The following is a 22689-nucleotide window of genomic DNA, read 5'->3' on the forward strand; positions in this document are numbered from 1 at the left end:
TAATACTGTTCTGAAACAAACTTTCCATGCCACCCTTTCTATAATTGTATTTTGCATCTTTTTGAATTTACAAAAAATTGGCAGGGATCCAGAACATATGATTTATAAATCTTGTGAACTCTTGATTTAAATAAGAATGAGCTGGGATGGAAACAATTATGCATTTGTTGCATGGGTGTAGAGTCTATCTGTAACTTGTGTTGCCTGTTGTCCCCCAGAGGACATTTTATAATACTTCATACTTGTTCTGCCTTTCTACTTCTACTATAAATGTTCAAGGTTAAGTGTTCACTTCCTCCTAATCCTGTGTATGTATCCAGCCTGGGCTAGGGTAGAGGGAGGGGGAGATGAAATACCATTTGAAGACAATTCATTCTACACTGTCATTCTTGAAGCCAAATGTTAAAATCAGTTATACTAGTGTGAATCTGTATGAGTACTACTAAAATCAATTGAATATAAAACAAAAGTAATGAGTTTCAATAAGGTTCATATAGTGTTATGTGAAACCAAATTTACATTATTTTTATACTAGGCATTTTCTCACCTCATCCTGCAAAGAACCTCACATTTCCATTTTAATTGGGGAACTTGTATTCATCACTGATGATCCAGCTCAATATCTGTCTTCAAATTTTCAGCAAATTGCAAATCAGTCCAAGACACCTAGAGGCATAAAAAATACCTGGAAAGACCTAAGCAAAGCAGCACAATGTGCAGGTAAGAATCCTGTTCATTTCATAGGAAGAGCTGAAGGCAACAAGAAAGTTTAAACAAAATAATTTCTTACACTCTCAAAGCAAGGGAGAAGAATATATACAAAAAAGTAGGAACTAAAACAGCGATAGGCATCAGTTTTAATAATTCTAATAGCAATTCCTCCATATCTTCAATTCTTATTAGTAAAACGTAACAAAATAGTTCTCTTGCTATGGGAGAAAAATCAAATTGGAGATATTGTTTTCTCTGTGAGGATCCTTGTTTTAAAAGATTACTGCTGATGATGAGGCCACAGGCAATTCAGTTACACAGCAAAATCAATAGGCTTAGAAGCACCAACAAGTAAAAACAATCACAGAAAACATTACTATACTATCAAAGCAAACACAGACATGATAGGTAATAGAAACAAAACACTACTTACTGTGTTGTCTACATAACTACAAAACAAAAAATTCTATTTCTATACACTGTGTTTTTAATATTCATGGCATTCGGTGTTTGTCAATTAATTTGTACTCCCAGCTGTTACTTTTCTTTTAGACCTTCAAGGTCTTGTGTTTGGTAAATACCAATTCTCCGCAGCTCTGAAGAATTACAGACCGCTAAATCTCTGCTCATCCTTTTTAGCCATCCCTACAAAACTGTGGGTCTTACTCAACTGGCCTCACACCAAATGTGTACTATCTTCACCCATATTTCACAAAGTAATTCGTTAGGAATATAATACCGGAAAGATATTTTCCAAATAAAGCAGCAAAATCATATATGTGCTGTTCTGGGGATTTTGCCAGAGCTATGTTTTCCAGCTAGTGTTAAGTTTGACTGGAAAGGTGTTTTCTTCAATTCAGTTGGCAGCAGATGAGGCAAAAAAAAATCCAAGTAAATCCTGGATTACTTAAACCAAATTGTTTTGGAAACAAAGATACGCCTTGGTGGCTTCTGATACAAGTAACAATCATGTCTTCATTTAAGCTATTCATTTTTGATTGTTGATAAACAAAAGGAGAAAAATAACAATGCAATACTGATTATTTTACTGAGTTTTTACAGTGACTCTTCAGTGAGAACCATCTAGTAACTGCTCATGGTATCTCTTCAGTTATATTAACCTTGAAGTTAAATGTTGCTTCAATGTGCATTAAAAATCCAATGCATTTTAATTTCTAGTTAGCTTCTAAGATACACTTTCTCATCCTTACAATTCATTTAGATTTTACACAAGACTTTTCTTAATAGTTGGAGGAAGAAAAACTGTAGGCTCAAACTTTTGAGCTGGACTAGCAACATTTTATCTTATGAAGCCAAAGGCTAGGCAATGAAATATTTCCATAATTCCTGATGCAATATCAACAGCAATGCACACCAGCAATCGGAAAGGACACAAACTATTTGAGTGATCTCCATGGGTTTATTTTAACAAATTTCATGCTGTTGATATTTCAAATAAATAAATACAGCTGCTTTAACTCCTCCTTGAAACTGAGAGAAAATGCACCCATAGATTAATTACAAATCTTTTGTTGTTTCAGAGATTCTGAAAAGGTTATGGAATGATAAACAAGACCTAAGCATAAATCTGAGTATCCACTTGTATTCTCTGCTTTCAGACTCAACAGATCTTATTTCCTTTTGCAGTTTTTATTACAACAGTACCCAAATGCTTCAAGCTGAATTAGGTGTCTTTATTCTGAGAACTGTGCAGAAGAGGATAAAGAAAAAAGTTCCCAGATAATAAGTGACAAAATACATAGTGTCTTTATATACTATATTTTTAAAAAATCAGAAATGAATTACAGCATCCTCTTTCTCATGTATATCCTCATGTCTGCCCCTACCACCAGCTCAGACTCATAGCAAAAGGGCTTCTTGTTCTCCTCAGAGCTGCTTTTGGAACCTCTTTCAATCATTCTAAATAATGCCAGGTTTGTCTCCTGTTAAAATCCAGATGTTCTCTGTATACTGATTTCACTCTAAGAATCATAGAATGGCTTGGGTTGGAAGAGTCCTCAAAGATCACATAGTTTCAACTCCCCTGCCATGGGCAGGGTGGCCAACCACTAGAACATGCTGCCTGGGGCTCCCCCCGACCTGGCCTTGAATGCCTTCAGGGATGGGGCATCCACAGCTTCTCTGGACAGCCTATTCCAACATCTCACCACCCTCTCAGTGAAAATTTTCCCCCTGACATCTAATCTAAATCTCGTCTCTTTTACTTGATAACCATTCTACCTTGTCCTATCACTGCCTGTCTGTGTAAAAAGTTGATCTCCATCCTGCTTATAAGCTCCCTTTAGCGTGTTAGAAAGCCGCTATCAGGTATCCTCAGAGTCTTCTCTTTCCCAGGCTGAACAAGCTCACCTGCTTCACCCTGTCTTTTTAGGAAAGGTGCTCCAGCTCTCTGATCAGCTTAATGGCCCTCCTCTGGACCGACTCCAAAAACTCCATGTCTTTCCTGAGCTGGAGGCCTCAGGCTTGAATGCAGTAATCCAGATGGGGCCTCACAAGGGCAGAGTTCAGGGGGACAATCACCTCACTTGCACTGCTGGCCACCCCCCTGTTGATACAGCCCAGGATACAGTTGGTCTTGCTGTGGGTGCACAAAGCTGGTTCATGTTAAGTTTTTATATATATATATTTATATATACCAGGACCCTGAAGTCCTTTTCTGCAGGGCTGCTCTCAAGGATTTCTTTTCCCAGTCTGTACTCATATCTGGGACTGCCTCAACCCAAGTGGAGCACCTTGCACTTGGCCTTGTTGAACCTCACTGCATTCACATCAACTCAATTTTCAATCCTGTCCAGGTCTCTCTGGATGGTATCCCTTCCTTCTATTGTATCAGCTGCAGTACTGCAGCTTGGTGTCTTGATCTTAGCTTGATTAGTAAACTGACAGAGGATACACTCGATCCCAGTGTATACATCGTTGATGAAGATGTTGAAGAGTAATGGTCCCAAGATGGACCACTGGGGGATACCGCTTGTGACCAGCCTCCACCTGGACACAGATCCCCTGACAACAACTACTATCCAACCATCTTTATTCATCAACCTTGAAATCCGTATCTCCCCAATTTAGAAATAAGGATGTGATGCAGGACCATGTCAAAGGCCTTGAAGAATGTGAGGTAGTTGACATCTGTTGCCCTTCCTTTGTCTAATGACGCCGTCACTCCATCACAGAAGGTCACCAGATTGGTCAGGCATGATCTGCCTTTTGTGAAGCCATGATGACTGTCTTAGTTCACCTGCTCATCCCTCATGTGTCCTAACATGTCTTACAGGAGAATCTGTTTCTTGACCTTCTCAGGAACAAGAGAGAGTCTTGCTGGCACATATCTCCCCAGGTATTCCTTTCTCCGTTTCTTAAAACTGGGGTTTCTTAAAAATTTCCCTTTTTTTCGGTCACCATGGACTTCATCTGGCAGCCATGACTTTTCAAATATAATGGAGAGTGTCTTCACAATCACGTCAGCCATATCCCTCAGTACCCTGGGATGCACGTCATTGGGTTTCATCAGCTTTTACATACTTATGAAGCAATCTGAGAATTCTTCTGCTGCCCCAACACCTACCTAGAGGTTCAAGAATACAAGACTCAGGGATATGAGAGATAAGAGAAGCCTGGCTGCCAGATAAGAACAAGGCAAAGAACTCATTGAATACTTCAGCCTTCTCCATGTCTGTCATGGCAAGTTTTCCCTTCTCACTTATCAGAGGGAATAGGCTATTTCTGACCTGTCTCTTCTGACCAATTAATCTAGGTCTTGTACAGATTTCAGAGACATTTCTAAATTTGTTTTGATGGCTGTTAATACTGAAAAGATAGAAAGAGTGTGTATTGCACCTTTGAGTCAGAAGGCTATTGGCAAGAGGAAAGTAGAGGAAGACTCAAGGAAGAAGCTTTTCAGAAAAGTAGAAATTGTAGGGAATTACTTTGCTTTCTGAAGTATCCCACTAAAATAAGCAAAAAATTCTTATTATGAGCTACACCAATATTGCAAAACAGACTATTCTCTCTTGAATCTGAAAATAGACTTCAGTTGTCGTTATAGTTTCTAGCTTCTTGAAGCTTTTATCGTCTTTCTACAAATACCCTTTGAAACAAGCAAAGATAGGAGTGGTCAGTTTTTACTGCATAGTGGAAGTGCTAGAAAAAAAATCAGAGCACTCTGATGTACCATGGCAATACAATAAAATAATCTGCACCCCATCAGATTCAGTTGGGATTATTTTATGCTGTCCTTTCCAGATCATTGAATTATCTTTTGTTTTTATGAAATATATGGATTATTTGCCACATCAGTATTAAATATTACTTTTCTAGGAAGCATGTGAAATCTCAGGTTGTGTCTAGTTTGCTTTCTTGAAAGGATCAAATTCATCAGTTTTAAATAAAAGGGGGAAGAGGGGGTGGGAAGGAAAGGTTGAAGTGTGCCCCACAAATGTTATATGACATTTTCATGTCACAGAATCAAAAATCATTTAGATTAAAGAACACCTTCAAGATCATCGAGTCCAACCACCAATGTGACCTACCAAGCCCCATCACCAAAACAAGTCCCATAGTGCACACAGATTCTGTTGCACTGCTTCAAGTTAAAGTAATGATAAATGCACACTGATAGAGAAATATCCTCAGTCTTGAATGTTCTTCACTTCTAAGGCAGTAACATCCTTTATAGATGACTTGTCCTCTCAGTGACCTCTACTATATGCAGCCAACAATGCAGGTTCTGATGCTAGATCTGCTGCGTTGACGTCATGTCAATGCCAAGGACTGGCAGAATACAAAGTACATATATAAAAGACCTAAATGGTTTCTCACCAGTATTTGCAGGCAGACAACTTTTGATAGTTCCTCTGGGTTAAGAAACAAAATAATAATAATGAATAAAACCCTTCAGTTTATACTGTATTTTCAGTCCGAAAACACACAGGTGGTTATCCAGGACTCTTGCCTGTATCTGTTTCAGCAAGAATTTTAAATTAATAAATTACATAATGAATATGTCAGGCTGACTCTAAGGCTAAAGAATTTTATTTTTTTTAATAAGAACTGATGTTTTACATTGGTTTTACCTGTGTAATAGTAACATGCAACATAGTATCTATCAGAAGCAGGGAAACTGATGGTATTAGATTGCCCTTTGATAACTGGTCTGAAATGGAAGCATTGCTGATAAGAAGAAGAAATGTATCCTTGTGCCCATTGTGAATGATGAATAGCTTGGATGTGGAGGACCATAAAAGATAGAGTTCAGAACGGGCCTGTGGCTTTAGGCTTCTGTTTAATAAAGCATTCAGAACATGCTTTAACCCCTCAAAGGTCTCTAAAATGTCAGTGAAAATACTTATTTTTCCCTCAGTGCCATCAGAGGGAGCAAGCTATGAAATGAGAGAAAAATAAGTGTGAGGTGAATGGGGTTCATGTGGGTGATTTGGAATTCAGTCTCTCTTCAGTCATCCTGGTCAGCTCCTTGCTTCTGTATGGTGTGGAGCTTTTAAACTGATGTCTTCCCTTCCTTTCTGGTGATGCAGCATGAAAGGATTTTGTCAGAGAGCTTCTGATGGGAACACTATTGATAATAGTGAGAAACAGAGGCTATAGTGTAAGCAAGCTAAAAGGAGACTTGTGGAAGGCTTTCTTTAGTTCAAGTACCTTTGTTCAGACTATACTTGTTCAATGGTAATAGGCAGCTAAATACTACACAGCCACTCTCTCATGGAGGATAGACTGGAATTGGGACTTCCATTTATGAAGTTTTGAAAGTTAGCCTTATCTGCATGCTGTGATGTGTACTTCAGAAAGAGGAAATCAACTGAAGTGCCTGGAGATCAACAGCAGCTTTCCTGAGGCCACAAAAATTGCAATAATCAAAATTGCCAGTGTTGGCATCTCTTATTATTTGCTCACCTGTTGAGACTATTTCACTCTCACTATTGATCAAAGCATGACTAAAAGTCAGGATAAGTTTAGGGGAAATCCAAAATCTTGGCGTCAGAGGACAGACTGTAAAAAATATGTTACTGACTCCACATGGCTCTGATGCACAGGGTTAACTCAAGAATGTGAATATAAAGTGAAACTTAGTATATGCCCAGAAGCAAGTTAAATTAACATATACAGGCTGACAAAGTTATACCAGTGCAACACATCTGATCTTCTTCCTTCAATTTTCCTGAGTAAATTGTTGTATAAAGCTGGAAGTTGTCTACAGCAAACAAAAGCAAAGGACTGGAACTAAGTAGTAAGGGACACTAAGAAAATCTAGGGGCAATTAAGTGACAAAACCCACTTGGCCTGGATCACACATCTTACCCACAAAATTGTCTTAAAACTTTTTGCAAGCTAATATACCATGCTGGAAAATACTGAGAATTCTAAGGCAGAAACCAGCTACTGTTGACCATATTTAACCTCAGAAGCATGAGGGTTTTCAGAAACACTGGAAAAGTCTTTTTGGAGGTGATCTACATCCAACACAGAGAGAATACTCAATACTTGATTACCATTTTCTGTATTGTATTTATTGCAAAGTATACCTGGCCCAAGCAGGCTCCTGAAAGCTAGTCAGTAAAGTACCATTTTCTCCTGCACTTCAGAAAGTCAGTGTCCTTCACAGAGTGAAAAGCATGAGGTTTTGCTGGTTGCTGAGGGAACTGATTTATCATAGGGAAAGCCCTATGATGCAGATTGCAGATTCTCTGGGAAGCAGAGTGTAATTTTTACATTTAGATACTAGCAAGAAAATACATAGTATTTCTGAATGGTTTGCTTCAATCTTTCTGCTTGTAAGACCGAGTAATAAAGAGGAAAGGAAATAAAAAGCCTACATGCAGCATAATCTTTTCTGCAATTTACTAATCCCAAACCCTTGTAAACGTCAAGAAAATACTCACCTCTTAGTACCAAATCCAACCCGAACACACTGTAGACACTGTTGCCTCCTTAAATCCAAAGGGCCCAGGTGAATCTCTTGAGGTTCAACAAACCAAAGGAAGATCTTGCATCTGGGTTGAGCCAACCCTCACTACCAATACAATCTGGGGGATGAAAGGATTGAGTGCAGCCCTGTTGAATATGACCTGGGGGTACTGGTGGAGGGGAAGCTGGGCATGAGCCAGCAATATGCCCTCACACCCCCAGAAAGCCAACTGTATCCTAGACTGCATCAAAAGAAGTATGGTCAGAAGATCAAGGGAGGTGATCCTGCCCCTCTACTCTGCACTGGTGAGGCCTCGCCTGGAGTACTGCATCCAGATCTGGAGTCAGTACAAGAGAGACATAGGCCTGCTGGTGTGCATCCAGAGGTGGGCCACAGAAATGATTTGAGGGATGGAAGACCTCTTCCATGGGGACAGGCTGAGAGAGCTGGGGCTGTTCATCCTGAAGAAGAAAAGGCTCTGAGGTGACCTGATAGTGACCTTTCAGTATCTAAAGGGGAGCTACAGGAAAGAAAGGGACAGACTCTTTAGCAAGGTCTGTGGTGACAGAAGAGGAATGGCTTCAAGCTCAAAGAGGGTAGATTTAGATTAGATAAGAGTAAAAAGTCTTTTACGGTGAGGGTGGAGAGGCACTGGAACAGGTTGCCTAGAGGTATGGCGGATGCCCTGTCCCTGAAGACTTTCAAGGCAAGGCTGGATCAAGCCCTGGGCAACCTGATCTAGCGGTGCATGTCCCTGTTCACTACAGGGGTGTTAGACTAGGTGACCTTTGATGGTCCCTTCTAACACCAAGGAATCTATGATTCTAAAGACAAATTTTCACTCTGTTCACATTCAGGATACACACGTATAACTGCAATGCAAGAACAGGGAAAAAAATCTCTTGCAACAGTATTTTACATACATACTTACACATGCTAGCTAAGACACCTAGCTAACTAAAATGCCCATTTCCTTTGTGGTATTATAAATTGTAAACTTTCAACTCTAACTTCTTGAAATGAGAAGGCTTTCATCAAATGCCTTCTAATGAATAGGTCTTCCATTTATAACTGCCTTGCTCATATCCAAACCACTAGGAGAGAAAAAACAGCAATTATTTATAATAACTTTATTGGGTATAATTTTCCTCTGTCTTTGAAAGCTCCGCCTGCTGTTTTCAGGCTGTGCATGTTAAACAGAAGTGCTTACACTTGACCTTGTTCTTGATCCACTCTTTGTGCACAGCAGTGTATTTTTTCTTCTGAAAGATAGGTACAATTTGTGTCCACATAAATTATACTGTACTTGCTATTAACATTCTTTTATCTGGTAAATTACTTACACTGATTATGTTGAAGACTGTTCTATGAGCTGTTGATAATGCAAGTCTATGATTTGTATGTAATATGTCATTCTTAATTTAGAATAAGACTGAAAGGAGATGACAGATTGCTAAACACATGCAAAGAAATCAGGTTCTGGCCACATGCAGACAGGAGAGGATTCATGGTAGTATTTGTAGAAAGAAATGTGTTCAGCCTAGGCATCCTGGCTAAATTCCAGCTTCAGCAATTACACTGTCTAAATATTCCTGCATATCCAAATGATTGATTGTGGTATTTTCACTTATTTAATGCCTCAGATTCATGGAGAACTTTAGCATAACCTCCATCTTATTTTCCTGTATTTCTCAGAGAAGGAATGAACAGAAAGTTATCTATACTTCATTCTCTGAACAACTAGTTAGGGCAAAGATAGGCTCATGTGATTTATCTTGCATAGTCATCTACAAAACTAAAAATATCACATTAATAATTGACCACACTGGACAACTGAAAGACTATGGGTCCATATGGGGTCCAACTGAGGTTACTGAAGGAGCACGCAGAAGTGCTTGCCAAACTATTTACATCACTTACCAGCTATCCTTGTCAACCATGAAAGTCCCAGATGACTGGAGACTTGCCAATATCACACCTGTATAAAAGAACAGTCAGTAGGAAGATCCAGGGAACTACACACCTGTCAGCCTGATCTCAGTATTGAGGAATCTCATGAAGCAGATTGTCTTCAGTGCAATCACATGGAGTGTGCAGGACAGCTGGGAGGTCAGGCCTAGCCAACACAGGTTCATAAAAAGCAGGTCCTCCTTGATCAACCTGATCTCCTTCCACAACCAGGTGACCCACCTGGTGGATGGAGGAAAGGCTGTGGACGTAGTCTGCCTAGGCATTAGCAAAGCCTTTGACTGTCTCCCACAGTACTCTAGTAGAAGCCCATGGCTGAGACAGGTGTACTCTTCTCTGGGTAAACTGCTGGCTGGATGGACAAGCCCAGAGAGTGGAGTTAAATCCAGCTGGTGACCAGTCACGAGTGGCGTGACCAGGGAGTGGTGGACTTCAACTACTGTGTTCAGTTTTGGGTCCCTCACTACAAGAAAGACATTGAAGCCCTAGAGCACGTTCAGAGAAGGGCAACAAAGCTGGTGAGGAGTGTGGAGCACAGCCCTTATGAGGAGTGGCTCTTAAACAGCTTCCAAATGACTGATGATTTGACTCCAAATAGAACTTATATCACATTATGATTGTAGGGCATCTTTTGCATGTAGAGTCTCTATGGAAAGTGTACAAAAATAAGAACTTGTAGTAAACAAGCAGCAGCTAGTATAAGTGACCCAACTATATTAGTTAAATTGCTCTCTCACTTTGTGTTAATTTCTGCACAGTGCCAGGCTGTTCCTAATACATTCTCAGAACTCTCACTGGTTTAAGAAACCGAGACTACTATTCTTCTCACAGAATCTAAATTTTCTGATCACCCACCACAAAACAGGCCTCCTGCATTTTATTCACTCAAAGATTACAGTTCTTCTGTACCAGAAATGAAAAACTGCAAGATGCAGAATGTTTTGCTTTTTTTTTTTTTTTTTCAATTAATTATATGAATCTCACACTTCTGTAAGCTACTGTTTTGTTTCTATAAAAGTACATTTTTGGGGTGTGCAAATTAATGAAAAAAAAAAAAAAAAAAAAGAGTACCACAAATATCCAAAAAGCTTCTCTGAACTTCACAGTCCTGAAGGATATTTGATCATAATGGTAATAACAAACATAAATGCAATATTTCTCAGTGTTAAGCTTATGCTTATAAAGCCCAATGACAAAAAAAAAAAAAAAAAATTGCTTTACCTGACTTCTTTTTGAAGAAATTCACCACAATTTCACAGTCCCAAATCTGCTGCACACACATCTGGCAATCCATGGTTTTCCATTGTCTGAGGTCTACATGCCAAGGGCCTACAGCTTTGAAGTGCTGAAGTTTGACTTATTATTATTTTTAGACTGTCAGTATCCTGCAAACATTTGCTTACATTCTTCTTAAATTGTCCTTGTGAAAGAACTCTTCTAAAGGTAAATATCAGTGTCATAAATATAAAAATCAAGAATAAAAAGGAGATGATGTGCTTTTAATCATCACATCTGCAATGAAACTTTACTATTGAAAAATACATCCTGAGCCCAAGAAGTACTATAGCAGCCTATTAACTTCCATAAGGCCTTTTCTTTATCCATTTTTGTAAAAGACATTAATTATTTAAACATCTGCTTAAGAATACATATACTTTCTGAAGACTATGTAGCTGAATTTTTGTGAATATTCTTTTTGAACCATAGCATCTGCTGAAGCTTTGAAGTATCCCAATATCTTTATCAGCTTTTATATTTAATCTGCATCTATGTTATTTATTTCAGTGAGTGATTATTTATTTTTGGTTCATAGAGTTTGTGAAAGGCTGGGTTAAGTTTTGATATTAACAATATAAAAAGAAATAAATATTTCTTTTTGGTTGTAATTCAAAATCATTTCCACAGACATTAATAGTTTTCAATACTGGAAGGATTTGGTGTTTAGCTTTTCCAGTGCTTCATGGCACTCAACAATATTTACTTATTCCAGATGTTGCTTGCTATTAGAAGTCAGTAGCAAAGCAGCATTAAGAGATTATCATTTCACTTCTACAACATCTTGCTCTGGATATTGTGCTTGTTTCTCTTTGTTTCAAATAATGTAATTAGTTCTCATAAGTTTTCTATAGTTTTTCCGTATGCCAGTGCTGTGGTATTTTTATTACTGTTGTCATAATTTAATGTTACTGCTCAAATGAAAACCGAACTCAATATAAAAGCATATGCAAAAGGCAATTAGCTGTGTACAAACAGAAGAAAACCTATTAATATTACTTAGAAGTGTGCCTTCTTTACATGACACAGGTTTTGAAAGTGCTCTTTGGTGACAATACATACAGCCCTTTTTTGGCATATGACCACTCCTCTAGGTATCCAGCATGACAGTCCAGATAGTTGTCACAGATGCAAAGATTTGGAATAGCAGAAAAGTGAGATTTTGTAGGGTTTGAATGCTGCAGAATATATCATCCATCATAGCTCTCTGTGCTTTTTTACATACGTCAGTTCCTGTTATTTAGTGTTGATGTAAAATTTTGCCAGACTTGGCAGACAAGAAGTACTGTGGGTATATGTGCTGTATCTTCACTCTGCTGAAGAATTTTTGGAACTCTCCTAGGCACTTTTTTGTTCCCTAGGTTTTCTTCCTCTTTATTTTTCTTTGGTTACCATCATTATGTATTATACCCACTGTTTAAAAAAGAAAAAGAAAAGGAGAAAAGAAACTCCTTAATAACAGTATATTGCAGTAAAAGAATCCTATGATTTAAAAGTATTTTCAAGAATGAAACACTTAAAATGAATTTTCACAGGTAATAGGGGCTTTTGCTATTATTCTCAATCTAATGCAGTCTAAAATAGCAGCAGTGGTAGTTCTTTGATCTCTTCTCTTTGTAATCTGCTCTTCTGCCCAATTGCTCTTCCCATTAAGGACATTTTTCTAATAGCAAGTCTAAATGTTTCCTCTCTTAGTTTCAGGCCATTGCTCCTTATTCTACCAGAAAGTATTTATATTCTGTGATCATTTTCCCCTAGAGTCTCTGTGTTTTCTAGGCTGTATAAATATTGGAAACAGCCACACTGCAGGGTGTCACTGGATGTGCTGCGGTACACCAGTCCTTGAGATGGTTAGTATCATGCAGGGTGTACCACATGCTCCAAGGCAAGCACTATAGGTGTTCCTAGGCTTTTCAGGCTCTTGCTATCACTGAGTCCTCATAAATACTTGAGGAGAAGGATATTTTTCTTATCAGAAAAAAAAAAAAAAAAAAAAGAAAGTGAAAATTCCATTAAAAAGTTGCAGGAAGAAACAAAGAAAGCAAATGAACCTATACATTTCTGCTAGCCTAGTTAAGCAAGATTAAAATAACACCGTTCATTTTTTTGACTACAAACTCAAGTAGCCTTAATGTAGCTCTGTATATATTATGAGGTCGTTTAGCAATGCTGAACATAGATTTATTTCTGAAAAACTATGGTTTAGCTAATGTCAGGCAATTTTGTTAGGCTATCCACACCTCTTCATTCCGTGCTAACCTTTAGCTCTTCAGTAATGGCATCTAAGGCTATGTGGATGGTCCTGCCTCTGAATTCATTATTCAGTCTCAGAAATTCTCTTTTACCTCAGTCTCAAACCCAGACTCCTCTATTCATTCAGTAAATATCTATCCCAAGTCCTGTCAGTTTAGCTTTTTGGATTCTTACGTTGTTGTAATTACAGAATCTTGGAACCGTCTGGGCTGGAAGGGAACTTTAAAGATCATTTAGACCAACCCTTCTGCCACAGGCAGGGACACCTTCTACTAGGTCAGGCTGCTGTGTGCCCTGACTTTGATTAGTTACAATGATGGAGCACCAACAAGATTTCTGGGCAGTCTTTTCCAGTGTTTCACTACCTTCATTGTGAAGAATTTCCTGATATCCAATTTAAACCTACTTACTTTCAGTTTCCCCTTGTCCTGTTACTGCAGGCTCTCTTAAAATGTCTTTCTCTATCCTTATTAGCTTATTATTGAAAGGCTGCTCTTCTCCAGGCTGAACAATCTCACTCTATAACACTGTCCTCACATGAGAAATTATGCCCTCTGATCCTTTTCATAGCCCTTTTCTGGACCTGGTCTAACAGGTCCATGTCCTTGTTTTTAGGTATATATCAGTCCTGAGCTCGAAACAGGTGATGCTTACATGTTGACCAACTCTCACAGGCCCACTTACCTTCCAAAGCTGTGGCCCACAGAATATCTACAAGTACATCTTTGAAGAGGTTGAAGTTGGCAATATGTAAAGCCAGCAGGATGACCTTCACTTCTGCAAATTGGCTTGGTTCATCTCATTTTTCAGCAGTTTCTGCAGCTTGCCAAGTAGGGCTCTGTACAGCAGCCTTTTGGAAACCTGTGACTCTTTCATAGAGTTACAGAATCATTAAGGTTGGAAAAGACCTCTAAGATCATCTAGTCCAACTGTCAACCCATCCCCAACATGCCCACTAAGCTTTGACCCTAAGTGCCACATCCACACGTTTCTTGAACACCACCAGGGACAATGACTCCACTGCCTCCCTGGGCAGCCCGTTCCAATACTTGACCACTCTTTCGGAGAAGAATTTTTTCCTAATATCTAACCTGAACCTTCCCTGTCACAACTTGAGGCCATTCCCTCGTGTTCTATCTCTAGTTACCTGGGAGAAGAGGCCAATAACTACCTCATTACCACCTCCTTTCAGGTAGTTGCAGGGAGCGAAATTGTCTCCTGTGAGAGAGGGAAACTGTTTCATCCCCTGTCCAGGTAGAGTAGCATGTTGCTAACTGCTCCTCCTGAATTTATTCTGCTCCCAATTGCTGTCTTTCAGTTCAGGGGCTGAGTATCTTGAGGATAACTGGCCTGACTTTTAAAAATAGAAGTAAAGAAGGCATTGAGAACCTCAGCTTTATCCTTGTCCTTAGTGATACTGTTCCCATCTGCATCCATTAAAGGCTGGATTTTATCTTTGTGCCTCCTCTTTCTGTTAATATTTTTGTCAAAACATTATTATTTTCTTTATCAATGGTTACCAAATTTCCCACAATATGATACAACCCATCAATGAACAAAGCATGTTGTTTCTCTTTCTCTGGTAATTTATTTTATAGGGCCTCTTCAGCATGTGTCATTTCCTCTCCTGGCAGTATTCAGAAAGCTTTGCCTTCAGGCCAGTCCATGATCATTTCCAAGTTTCCTGGACAACTTTGGTTTCCTATCTGAGCTCACTGATTATTGACTTTGTGTTTCATAATTAAGGGAACATTCTCAATCTGCAGAGAAATTCCTTCTAATTTGCTTCCCTTCCCAATAAAACACTGATGAAGAAGGTGCTGCATGAAAAGCTTGGTGTTCCATCTGGGGAAGCAAACTCGAGCATTGATCTGATGCTTAACTGAGTGATATCCTAGTTATGTAGAAACTAGTTGACTCCCTACTGTCCTGACTTTGGAAATAGCGCATGGGTTGAACATGAGCACCTGTACACAGTCACAGTGCATAGATAGATTCATCAGTTAGGAGAAAAAGAGGACAAAGAAGAGAAAATACACTGTATCAGACCATGTTCTTACTATCACCACCTAATATTCTGCACCATGTGATGGGCAGATGTGCTCTATAAACCTCAATATAAATTTAACCACACCTTACCTGCATGTGGATAATGTATGTATCCTGTCCTTCTGCCTCTGAATTACTCTTCCCATCTCTCATTCTTACTGCAATCTTACAGAAGGGATATCAGGTTTCTACTTTTCTTTTTCATGAAGCAAATTCCTCCTGCTTCAGCTCCAGTTTCCAGGGGACTGATCAGTCATCGGGCTTCTGAACCATCAGTCTGAACACAAAGGAAAAGGTCCTTGCTCCTGGCAAAGCCCAATTTCATTTACAGAAGAAGTGCTTCTCTCCTTGACATATTTGGGGCAGCTCTACTTCCTTTGCAGTTTTACTATATTTGGCAAAAAACACGACTTTCACAGCAGATGTTTATGTATTTGTGCTAATGACCCCCTTGGCAGCTTTCTGCAGCCTTGGAAATAGTCAGAGAGGAGCCATTGAGATCCTTGCCAGAAATCAGATGAATAGGTAGAAAACAGGAACATTTAAACGCATGTGGTAGGTTAACCTTGGGTGGCTTGACTAACCCATTACAGTACAGAACAAGATGGGGCAAACAGAAAAAGGTAAGCCACCAGAATTCAAGAGTTGAAAGATAAGCAGTGGCAACAACCTGCTCAACATGGCCAGTAGCGGCAGCATGAACTGGGAAGCACTTCTGCTGGAAAAACTTCTAATCAAAGAATCAGCACTGTCTAACAGTTATCCACATACATCTTCCATGATCTAGAAACTTTTTTTTGACAGAAATAACTCCAAAGGATTGGTAAAAAATAGAGAGGAACACAGACTGGCTAGGAAAACAAGCCTTTTCAAAGTTGTTCTGAGTAGTTTTGGCTGAAGAACAGGGAGTAGCCAGTAGGATTAGAACTAGCCTCTGGGAAATACTATCACTTTAAACAAAGCTAATATTTGCTCCTACTAAATCTGTGCTTTAGTTTAGTGCTCCATTTCCACGTAAATGCAGAAATTATAAAGTATGCAATTAATTAGGGTTGATGCTACAGTCTTTCAGGGAGGGAATATTGTTTGTTCCTTGTACGGATAATTAACAAAGGACCTTACACTTAGGAATATTGTAAACTGTTAACCTATCCTTGGTCTTCCTGCTGAAAAATAATACTCTCAGACAATACTGCTTTATACATGTATCAGAGAAAAGTGAGGGAAAGGACACAGTCCTGCACAAGGCCCTTCACAAAAAATGACCAAAGGAAGTCATCAAATCTTTCTCATTAAGCTTCCTAATTATTGTCAGCTTTGCCTGTCATCATTTACAGGTCTCATCACTCTACTATGAAAGTGCTAGCTGTTCATCATTAGAGATGGAATTTTGTTCCCCTACTTGGTCTGAAATTGTTGATACGCATTTTTTTGCCCGTATACATATTTCAATGTAAGTGGCTGGTGAAAACAAACACGTTGCAAATAAGACTGTTTTGAAGAACACTGACTGTCACTAACATACAGTCTACAAGATAGTACAAGCTTTCTCACAAGCTAGCAATCTCAGTATAAGAAATAAAAAGAAATGCATTACTTTTCTTTAATGAGAAATAAGCCTTTGCTTTCATTTTCTTGATAATATCGCCCTTGCCATGTGACTAAATAAATAAATAAATAAATAAAATGTTCCTATGTGCAGAAATTCTTCAGGAACTTCAGTGATTTTTTCTTTTTAAAATATTTACAAGTTTCTGACATTTGGCCATGGAATTCTGTTTTCCCCAAAGTAACTTCCTATTGCAGAAGCAGTATTTTGACAGCAAAAATCCCCACAGCAGGAGTAAAATGACTATCGATGAATATGTAATCTTGCAAAAGTGAATTCCTCAAGTTTTTCAACTCAGTCAACAGAGTCAGAAACTTAATATGGATATATTCAATTTTCAAGATGGATTTTCATGAAAAATATCTGTTTCAGCGCAGAATGCATATAAGCAGTTGTACTTAAGGCAAGCTGCATAACTTATTTGTGCGATACCTAGAGAAAGAACAGGACTTTTATGCAATGCCAAATTATTTTCAACAAGCAACTGTAGTTTTTACTCACACAATAAAATCTGCAGGTACAAACTGCAATCACTTATTGAGTGGACAAATGTTGTATTTAAATTGCACAGGTTCGATACTCAAAAAAATGATAATTACATGCAAACTCCATTTATCAGTCTTGAATGGATTTGTATTGCCATAGAAAAGCATTACAGAGATAGTTATTTAGAGATTTATTGAAACATAGAAATCAAATCCCAGAACGTCATACAAATATATTTTAATAGGGGACTATAAGCTTCCTATTTAAATTCTGAAGAGACTTCCCATAAGGACTGAAATATTACTTCTATCTTGCTGGAATTTTTGCTATGAGTGCGATTCACAGTGCTAAGGTGTGGGTGCCTAGATCTCTCAGCACACTGGTGACCTCTTATTAATCTGAGCAGGACTGTAGACGTCCACAGTGTAGATACCTTCTGCTCATTTAGTCGAGTATAAATACAGTCAAGACCATGCATGCCAAAAGTAAGTCAGAGATATTGCACTCAATTACTACTCTCTCACTGAACAATTAAAGAGGCTGAAGTTGCATATAGCTGTTGGCATCCCGTGTGTCTAGATCTAAGTAACATGAATCTTGCACTGTTGAGTATCTTTTAAGAATGATTTACTACAGAGGGAGGAGAAAGCAGTATCAGCACTTGTTTCCATTTCTTGTTCCTGGGCTGTCCTCTGTTATTTTTCTTTCATTTGAGCAGATGTCAACAGAGCCCTAAAGGGCTGAATGTCGAAAGTGAATCCTAATTCCACATAGAGTCATCCAAATAAAGTTCTGCTTCCCAGTTATGCTAAGCACCTTCAGCTGAAGTGCCTCCAGAAAAATATTGAAGTATCCAGATGTGAAAACTTTACCCTAAATCCTTGGAATTTGTGGAATGAGGAAAAATAATTTTGTAGCCTTTTGTAATTTGTAATACTTCAATTACATCATCTCTCTTCCAAAAAAAATAGAGAGCTATATTGCATACCACTAAGGAAAGCTATTAGTGCTATCGTTTTAACAAGTCTGTATTTCAGAAAAATAATCTGCCCTTCTGTTTTCCAAGCTTCACTGAGGACTGTTATTTTTCAGTATCCTGACAGCTTCTGGGTCTTCCTCAGCAGTTCTTATTTATTTTCCCCATAGACTTCAGTGGAAGTTTTTGGCTGTTCTAAATTAACTGTAAACGTTCAGGAAAAAACACCTAGACAGCACTGTGTGTGGCTCAAATGAAGCCATCTGCTCAGTGTGCAGCCATAAGTTAAAATGAAAATAAACCAACAAACAAAACAAGAGTGTTTTAGGAAGTAGTAAGAGATGGAATAGAATAAAGGCTGTGAGCCAGACTCCTCACCAGCTTTGTTGACCTTCTCTGAACATGCTCCAGGGCCCCGATGTCTTTCTTGTAGTGAGGGGCCCAAAACCAACCACAGTACTCGAGGTGCAGCCTTGCCATTGCTGAGTACAGAGAGACGATCAATTCCCCAGTCCTGCTGACTCCACTATTTCTGATACAAGTTGTGGGAGACAGTCAAAGGCTTTGCTAATGCCTAGGTAGACTACATCCGCAGCCTTTCCTCCATCCACCAGGTGGGTCACCTGGTTGTGGAAGGAGATCAGGTTGATCAAGAAGGACCTGCCTTTTGTGAACCTGTGTTGGCTAGACCTGGCCCCTGGTTGTCCTGCACACTCCATGTGATTGCACTGAAGACAATCTGCTTCATGAGCTTCCCCAGTACTGAGATCAAGCTGACAGGTGTGTAGTTCCCTGGATCTTCCTACTGACTGTTCTTTTATACGGGTGTGATATTGGCAAGTCTCCAGTCATCTGGGACCTTCATGGTTGACCAGGATAGCTGGTAAATGATGTAAATAGTTTGGCAAGCACTTCTGCGTGCTCCTTCAGTAACCTCAGTTGGACCCCATATGGCCCCACAGATTTGTGACTGTCCAGGTGGAGTGGCAGGTTATTAACTGTTTCCTATTGAATTGTGGTTTTTTTCTGCTCCCCATTGCTATCTTTCAGCTCAGGGAGTTACCCTGAGGAAAACTGTCCCGACAAACTGTCCCGACAAAGACAGAAGCAGAGAAGGCAAGACAGAAACAAGGGAGGCTGCAGTAGATGATGTCATATATAGAGCAATGTTTGCTCTCTCTCCCACTGAAACATCCTCTTTATCAGAGCTATTACATCATGGAAACAATTTTAGGTTCAGTTAACCCAGCTGAAGAAGGTCACCACTATTGCCAAATTGCCTTGTGTTTGCACCAATCATCTGGTGGTGGCCCTAGAACACTTCCACGTCATTAACACACAAGTTATAGACAGCTGTACTACATTTAAATGACCACGTGCATGCAAACATATACCCGAATAAAGGTTACAAACAGAAATTATGGTTGATTTGTGTCCTTCAGGTGGTCTAGTTTCTTAATTTTGTTGCTAATTTCTGTTTCAGATAACTAAAATTGACCTATGATGTGGTCATGTGAGTAGCGCCCCCTAGAACACCTATAATATTGTTCCTTCTATTCCTGCTTGGATGATGTTATTACCTTACAATTTTTTTTTCTAATTCTAATTTTTTGAATTAAACAAGAACAATGGCAATCTGAGTATCATGAAACGAAATACACCTACTGTCTTACATGTGAAAATTTTTATTTTGTAGTTTGCATCTACAAAAAATGTTCTAAGAGGTTTTTGTTGTTGTTTATTCATTTCTGCATTCCTGCAAATACCATGTTCTGACTTTCACTGATCTTATGCAAACATACTTGTTTAGTCAGGAGTTAAAAGCTGTCCATATGCCTATTGCCTTCTATCTGAAGTCTGGCTGAGCAGTGAACTGCGCAAGAAAAAAACAATATATTGAAATATCTGTTTCACAGCCATGAACATCTGTCTCCTCTTCAAAAGTAACACAGTGTAATCTGGATATATATTCCCAGAGTGGAACTTTGGTAATTCAGATTAGAAGCAATTCTTGATGTTTTAAGGAGCCTGTTTATTACAAAAACAATTACACAACCCACCAGCACAGTACACAGAAAGGGAAAAGTAGAAGTTTATTTAGCAGGAAACCTCCTGGCAGATGCTAGCACAACTGGGGCAGCTAAATTGGCTTGTATCAATAACTCTTTCAGCCAGCTTGTAAAAATCCTTCTGGGCCTAAGCCCCTGCATATTCACACTTACTAACTGATATTTCATGTGTGGCTTAAAAATGCTTGCATACACTTTATCCCCAAAGCTTTTTCTTTTATCATTCATAATTGCTCTTGATTATGGCCTTATCTCCTCTATAGGAAGTTTCTAGATTTGAAAATATTTTTGTTTTAAGCTCTCTTTCCCAAGAAGCTCAGTGACATTTCACCCGTGCACTGGATAAACATTTCATTCTTTGGCTGAATTGCTAGACAACAGCACTGATATATCTGCAGGTTTAAATATAAGAATTGTGACTTTAACATTTTTGCACAGAGACAGGAAGGTCTCTGACTTCCCTTATGCATCGTTTGCTTCTGTCCTCCATATCTCATTCACACAGAGGCAGATCACTACCTTGATTTCCAGTATGGTTTTATTCAAATTGTTTCATTGTCTTGGGATGCTTTATTCCACAGCCATTTTCTGGTGAGTTTTATAGCCAGGTAGAAAGCTTTGCTCCAAACTTTACTTTTTTAAAATTCTAATGATTCTATTTTTTACTTTAAATGATAATATTTAAGAATTAATGTAAATATGGTTCGCGTATGTATGGGAACTGTTGAATCACAGCCTGAACCTCTGATTGATCAGCTGAGGCGAGCACTGAGTTAGCCATGGGAGCACAGGTGAAGGCAATTCACCTGTGTGACCGGAAGGGGTGCAGCCGCACCTCTACTAGACCCCATTTAAGGGCTGACTGCCACTAAGGAAGGGTCACTTTCTGGAGAATGCCTATCTTGGGGTTTTTTTTGTGAGCCTACAACACAGGTGAGCACTTTCCATTTGTTTCAGAGTATCCCCTTGTAACATGATTAACTTTTTAGCTTTACCACCTGTGGATACAAATCTGAGTGTGCTATTCTGTATATTTGTTGACTATATAATGTATTTTTGAAAGCTTTGCATTATCTTCAGAGCATACTTCCTATAGTCAGTACATTTAAAGGAAACCTGTTTTGCCTCAGCAATTAAAAAAAATGATTTTAATATATACATTTATTCCTATTTAATGTACAACATTTGCTTTAGCCCTGTTATATTCATCATGATAAATACTTTTCAATTAATATAGTAAAAACTTCTTACATAGAAGACCAGATTTGCTTAGTTACAAATGCAAATAGCCTATTAGTCCTAAGTACAGTTTTAGAGGTGCTGCTGAGAAGGAATTTGAACTATACATAATTTTTTGCAAGACAATTTTTCACTACTCAGAGGTGCAAAATGGCAATTTGTTTATTGAATGTTAAAAAAAAAAAAAAAAGTACTAGGTAAAAGCTCCTTGGAGTGTCTAGTCCTCCTTTAACTATTTTTCTGTTTTCAATGATGTTGGCCAGTGGTGCCTTTAATCACATCAGGTCTGGTGTGACTTCTTCACTGCCCTAAAGCAAAATATCTCATTTAGTACAGCTTGAGTTATCTCACTGTACTGATTTATTTTAATTATTTATATTATTTCACATTTCATTTTAAAAATAAGCAGGATAAATTTAGTTTTATTCTCAAGAACTTGCAACCATAATGTATAACCAGTAGAAGATAAACTACTTTTCCTCTACTTGATTTTTTTTTTCCAAGATGCCACTTTCAACCTCAGGTATTCTGTATTACCTAAACACTTATTATGAACAGCAGAAAAAATCCTATCCCAAGAAAGCTCATCCTAGTATTACAAGTCTTACTGATATCTGTGAAAACATTAAATAGTTGCTATTTTTTTTCTATCTCAAAGACTCAAACAAGTGTTTTTTGCCTCAAGAAAATCACAAAGCTGATGCAACCAGAGCACAGGACACTTAAAAGACACCAAGAGAAGCAAGTATTTAGGGTTTTTTCTTTCTGTCTTGAATATGATCAAGGATTGGAGGGCTGAACCTGCTTCTTGCTATAGTCAGTGGGTGAGCTACAGCAGTCTGATAATTCAGTAGCTCTAAGACAAACGTGGGAGGAAGTGGAGGAAGAAAAAAAGCAGTTTTACTGGCATCAGTACCATGGAAGTAGACACACAGTTTAGAAAAACACACATAGAAGATGCAATAGGAGAATAAATAAGTAAATAGCAGAAATAATAAATAAATGTGGGCTATTTTCTCTGAGCAGTGCTGCTGTTTTAATGGCAGTTAGGATAACTTCAAACCCAAAAACTTTCATTCTGAATACAATATCGTACATATTTGCCTTCTGAATA

General features: G+C 38.6%; 1 long non-coding RNA gene across 2 annotated transcripts in view; it reads left to right on the forward strand.

The window, feature by feature from the left end:
• The window catches only part of LOC121109608, a 42627-nt gene that overhangs the window by 1817 nt on the left and 18121 nt on the right, over positions 1-22689 (forward strand). Inside the window, exons 2-3 of one of the 2 annotated variants that reach the window (XR_005857869.2) lie at positions 536-720; positions 19318-19676. This is a non-coding gene — a long non-coding RNA (uncharacterized LOC121109608). Of the gene's footprint in view, positions 1-535; positions 721-19317; positions 19677-22689 lie in introns of those variants that run through there. The other variant, XR_005857868.2, reaches the window with a different exon arrangement.

The sequence above is a fragment of the Gallus gallus genome, chromosome 2 (genome assembly GCF_016699485.2).
Source record: "Gallus gallus isolate bGalGal1 chromosome 2, bGalGal1.mat.broiler.GRCg7b, whole genome shotgun sequence".
NCBI classification, from domain to species: Eukaryota; Metazoa; Chordata; class Aves; order Galliformes; family Phasianidae; genus Gallus; species Gallus gallus.